The sequence below is a fragment of the Otolemur garnettii genome, unplaced genomic scaffold (assembly GCF_000181295.1).
Source record: "Otolemur garnettii isolate 467f Iridium unplaced genomic scaffold, OtoGar3 scaffold00064, whole genome shotgun sequence".
In the NCBI taxonomy this organism is placed as follows: Eukaryota; Metazoa; Chordata; class Mammalia; order Primates; family Galagidae; genus Otolemur; species Otolemur garnettii.
Genome location: NW_003852459.1, coordinates 4,289,957 through 4,296,345, shown reverse-complemented (window position 1 = coordinate 4,296,345; position 6,389 = coordinate 4,289,957).

Here is a 6,389-nt window from a genome sequence, read left to right as displayed (position 1 = left end):
AGTAAGTATTAGGACAGTTTTATATTTTTTAAATACTAAGGTCTGATGTTAGTGGGAAAACATGGTTTGATCTCCATTAGTGTGTCCTCTTTCCAAATGTACAGGCTCCGATGTCATCCATGGTCTCGCCGTGCCTGGTTGGATTTGTCTCCTTCGGTTACTGCTCAGTTGCTAACATAACCAGACTCAGCACCTCCTCCCCAGCATGGCTTGGCCACTACATGGGAAAGTGATCTGGCTTGCTTTAACAGGAATATTTTCTTACTGTTCCTTTTGTAATTACATATTAAAGCAGAGAGCTTTGAGCATTCTCCACTGCCAACATGTCAAAATAGGTCATCAAACCTTCAAGGGAACATCAAATCAGATTGATAACATCACTATAGCTCATAGCAAGCATTTTGGAATATGACCATTCTGCCTTTCAGTCTGTTGCCAATATATTCTGTCTTGCCTTAGCCTTTCATGTTCTTTGAGTATTAATCTCCCTCCAACATGATTAAAACCTTTTTAGTTCCAAGCCAAACTGTGTACTTCTTTTGAGTCAACCACATAATACCTAATACAATGTTGAACAAGTAGTAAGTCCCTGAAAAAAAAACAAACTATAAATATATATATATATATATAATGTATTATAGATCTATATAGTATAGATATGTCTACATCTATACAATATATAGATATATAAAACTATATATATATATTTCATATATATGATATATATTTAAAACACAAGGACGAGAGAAGATTTTCATTTATTTATTTAAAAAATATTTTTGAGTAGCCTACCACGTAGCCTGGACTATATATGAACAACAACAATATAAGCTATAGAACCCTGAGGAAATAGGTTCAACCAAGTTGGTGTTACCTCCCAGAGGTTATTAGACAAGATTTGAAGAGTTTCACTGGATTTCACAGCTGGGGCATGGGTGCTGCTGGTATCTAGTGGCTGGAGGCAAAGGATGTTGCCTAACATCTTACAATGAACCACATAAGCTCCACAACAAAGAATTATTTAATTCCCAGTGGTAGTCACAGGATTAAGAGACCCCTATCCTGCAGTGAAGGGGTCAGAAAGTGAAAAGTACTTTTAATACAAATTTTAAAAATGGCTGCTTCTTCCTCACTGCTCCAAAAGGGAACAGTTTCAATATTTGTGTCTCATTTTAAATAATGTGACACTAATAATGGCAGATATACAACAAAAATTATGGAGAGGAGCATTGAGAAGACTTTTGTTATTGAGCAGACCTCTATGGATGGGCATATAAACAGTTGTTTTGTTTTGTTTTCTTTGCTCCCTTAAAACAGAATCAACAAATTCCTCATGAAATGACATATAAAAGATGATAGTAGGTGAGGATAAGTTTAGAAAAGCTGTATTTATAAGATTATATTTCTGAAACCCCAATAACTAACAGAACTACTCAATAGCTTGAGATCAGTTAAGCCTGGCTAAGACCCAAATACTGTCTGCTCAAGGTTCCTGAGTTGAAATAAAACGTCCAATAATTTTACAAGAAATATTACTAATAACTTATAACTTGACAATCTAATGATAAATTTAAAATAAAATAGTAACAATAAATGTATAATAAATAATATTTCAAATGAACAAGCAATATCCAATTCACATACAGAAATTTTGTAACTAGATAAAGATGAATCATAATAAAACAGCACCATTCAAGTTTTGTACCCTATCCTTCTTACCAGTATTTCAAAGTTTAGTTTGAAAATCTGTGCTCAGTAGATTAATACAAACAAGCATTTGTTTGACAGCAAAATCTTTATTACAGGACCGGTGTTGGGAAAACTTCCTGTGCAGAGCCTAGTTGTAGAAAGTATTAAAAGGCAGCAACCCATATTTATGTATTATTGCAAAAATTCAATAAAATATTAATTTTTATGCTCATCAGAGATTGAAAGAATTATAGTGATAAAAAGTTTCAAGGATAGTCATTGCATTTTCTTTTCTACATGAAAGTTTCTAAGTATAAGAAACTTACTTATCTTTATACATTGGTGTCTGTTTCCATCTTTTTGTGTCTTGGAGAATACTGGTGAGGGGTACATACATATCTTTGTCTATGTAGCTAAAGTAGAATTAAACAAAGTCCCCATCTTTGTCTGCATGTTTGTTAATGCCCTTTGTGTTTTTCTCTGAATATTTTATTTTTTAACAATCTCTCTCACTCAATTGGCCGCTCCCAAGAAATAAACATGTTTTCCTTGTTTTTGTAACTGAATTATTTTACATTTCACTCTAAATGTTTATGCTTTCATTTTGTAAATTATTATAATATTGAATATACTGTATTCCTGGCTCACATTAGGTACTAGGAATATGACAATTAACACAATATATACTGCCCCTACTCCCATACACCCTACAGTCCTTAGAAAAGAGAGACAAATGGGCAATGGTAATACAATGTGATAAGCCCTTTGATTTCACACAAGTGGTGTTCTGTGAGAACAGAAAGAAGAGACATTTAAATAAAGGTTTTAATGTCTAATATCAAATGTGATGAATTAGGAGGTATCAGCTTAATGGGCAATGAAAGAATAATTATTCAGAGTGGTCAAAACAGTATACAAAAAGTGACAAGATTAGATGTGTGTTCACTATCACTCTCTTTTCCAAACAATACTTCTGTGGGTACAGGCTTGGAAGCAGGTATGTTAGCCAAAAAACAAAGGCAGTTGTCCCTTCAAGAGTGATGTTGGTTGCAATAAACAAGATATGGAAGAAATCAAAAGAGATGAACAAAATTATTGTTAGTTAGAGGGGGTGAGGACAGGAAATCTGAGGATAAAGCTAAGGTCTCAGACTTGGACAATTCATAGATGGTAGTGCCATTCTTTGAGCTGGAGAGCACAGAGGGAGGAGAATGTTGAGGGACGAGAGCTGGAGAGAGCTCCTATTTAGCCACCTTCCACCTGAGTTGTCTCGGGAGCATCCACAGGGGCAACCAGGATCTGAAACAGCTGACTACATGGATCTGAAACACAAGAAAAATGCAATCACAGCTGTAATTTTGGAGATAAATTTTGGACATAATATTTTTTCTCAATGGAATGAATACATTGTCCATGTATTAAGCTAAATCTTTCAGGTAGGAATCTAGATGTGAAGACTCTCTAGCCTAATCTTTGACATGTATGCCTAAAGACTTTAGGAGGTATCAGCCTAATGGGCAATAAAAGACCTACTGCCTTTGCAGGAGGTTGACTGATAATATTATTAATGTAATACTAAAGTAATGTTATTAATCTCTTACGTTTGTACAGTCTCCACAGTTTACTAAAATTCTTTCTCATACAGCTCTGGACAAGTCTGTAAGCTGGCATTAGAGAAGCAGCCGAGGGCCAGGAAACCAAGATAGAACCACAGACCAGAAGTTCTAATGAGGTTGCTGTAAGTATTTATTCTGGGGTCACAGCCAGTGTTCAGAACCAGAAGTCACAGAGTTAACCAAGCCAAGGCCCAAGATCTAAGCCAAGAGTTAGAGCCAAGGCTATGGGCAAAGCCAAGAAGCAGTCACAGGATTAGCACATCAGAACTAGCCCCAGTACTGCTGTGAACCCGTGGTCCTCCCTCAGGCACTGTGTCCTCTGGAGGTATTCTCCAAATGGACTTGCCTTCCCAGAAGAGTGTGATATACAAGGTGGGAAAGGGTCAACTGAGGATTTCCTTTGCCTTCTTTCATGGGAACTTTACCTTGGAAAACATACCAGGAATCTCACTAAAATCATCTTAACTACCTTCTGCATATTCTTTCTTTCTTTTTTTTTTTCTGTTGAAGATTTTTATTTTATTTTATTTTATTTTATTTTATTACTGGGGATTCATTGAAGGTACAAAGAACCACGTTACACTGATTGCTTCTGTTGGACAAAGACCCTCTTATAATAGTGTTCCAACACCAAAAGGTGCATATTTCTTTATGACCGAAGAGATTGTTAAAAAAAAAAAAAAAGAAACAAACACATACACACAACGACTTTGAGTATTATCCATGATTATCAAAATGGCTGGGTGTATAGAAATAATTATTTTACACTAAATTAAAATCAGCGGGAAAAATATAGTTATTTCCAATTTAATCAGGCTTCTTTCAAAGAATCTTAAAAATATAAATAGAAAGCTCCAAATTCTACTCGAGTATTTTCCTGTGATATCTTATGATAGATAAGATATCCCTCATTTGTCCTCTTCTGAGAAACTTCAGTAATGATTCCTAGATTTTTTTTTTAGCTTTGATGTAGCCAAAAGAGCCTAAGAATGATCCAGGTAAGAAACCAAAGCTTTTACTAAACCTATATTCTCAGAAATAAATGTAGCAAAACAGATATGTACATTTAAATATAACTTTGAATAGACAATACAACCACATTGCTCAACAATTTTTTAAGTATGTGTAAAAAGATACAATAAAATTCATTTCTACTTCAGTTTCTCCTTCATTTAGAACCGCATCCCAACTCGTGAAAGTACTATGTCATGAATTTCTTGCTATCCCTTCAGAATTTTACAATGTATGTACAAACACATGAAAAGTGTGTTTTCATTTCTCCCCCTTTAAAGCAAAATGTAGCACACTGCTCTGAGCTTTGCGTTCTTTCCATGTAGGTATTCACAGAAAGTTTGCCTGTCTTTTACAATTGCATAGTATTCCATTGTATTGATTTACTCAATTTATGTAACCACTCATTTAATATAGACAATAAACATAGACACTTTGGCTGTTTCCAAACAATGTGGTAATGAAGGGATAACCTATGTATACATCATTTTGCACATTTGCAAATATGTATGTAAAAAAATTGCCAGAATTAAAATTGATGAATTAGGAAGAATGACATTTGTAATTTCAATGGATATAGCTAAATGTCTTTCATAGTCTCATTCTAATTTCTACTTCTCCTATTTACCAGCAGGGAACGTTAGCAAACATTTTGACTTATATCAATGTCTAAGTGAAAAACCACGGTATTGTGATATGGTTTAACATTCTCTTATTATTGGTGTTATTGAGTATCTTTGCATGTATTTAAGAGCCCAAAGTGTGTCTTCTTCTTACAACATTTCTCCTAATTTTCTTAAGCTATTCTTTTTTAATCGTTGACTTCTAGCACAAATTTATATTAGCCCTTTATCTAAAAAATGAATTGTGAGTAATTCTGCAAGACTTTTGTTTATCTTTTGAGTTTAACATCATTTTTAGTCATGCACAATTTTTTAACTTTTTGTGTGTCAAATTTATTAATCTGGTTTGGCATCTACAAGAGCAATACAATTAAAAATACATGAATACTTCAAGATGACAAAAATATCTCTCTCTCTTTCCCAAATTTTGCTTGATACGTATTGGTACATAGTGGATACAAGAACAAAAGTATCCAATTGTCCCCTATCACCATTATGACTAACACCACATGACAAGTAGTGACCAAAAGAACAGAGGGAAAAAAAAGAAAAAGAAAATGGACATTAAAACATACCGGTTTTCATATCATTATGCACAGAAAGTTTGCCTATCTTTTATAGTTTTTGAAAGCATAAATTTAAAAGAAATGTGGAAAATCCACTCAAAGAAGTCTTGTAAGTGCACTGACGGACAAAAAGCAGATTTGAATTAATGGATAAAGCTACTCTGGGCTAGCGTGCCCAACGTCATAAAGACGTCAATTTGCCTGAAATTAACTCTTCCATATTATATACAACCCTCCACAAAATAAAAGATACTTTTTGTATTTGTTTCTGCTTTTCCCTTGTTTTATTTTTTTGTTAAGAACTAAACAAGATAATTGGAAAATTCATATGGAAAGATAATCTTTTCCATAGGAATCAAGAATATGTAAGAAAACCCTGCAGGTGCAGCTGAGCAATAAAGGTAGATCCACTTTATAATATATTAAAATATCTTCTCAATTCTCAATAATTAAGAGTATGTTAATATCACATAAATACCCACAGACCAATAAAATGTTACAAGAAATCCAATATACACAGAAATTTAGTTTATGACAAAGATATATTCTCAGATCAGTGGAGAAAGATGAGCTGTGTCACACACACATGTGCTCCAACGCCTGAAAACCCATCTAAAATAAAATAGTCAACCCACACTTTACATAAGCCAAAGACCAGGTAAATTACGAATGAATCGATATTCCCATAAAAGGAGAAAGAAAGAGGGAGGGAGGGAGAAAAGAAGGAAGGAAGGACAAACTAAAAGACTAAATGTGCATTTTAGGGGACTTTCTTTATAACCTTAACATGACAAAGGCTTCTAACTATGAAAAAAATAAACATTTTCATGTTTTTTAATGTTCCATACAATTATAAGACTTTAAGATTTTTTTTTTTTTTTTTT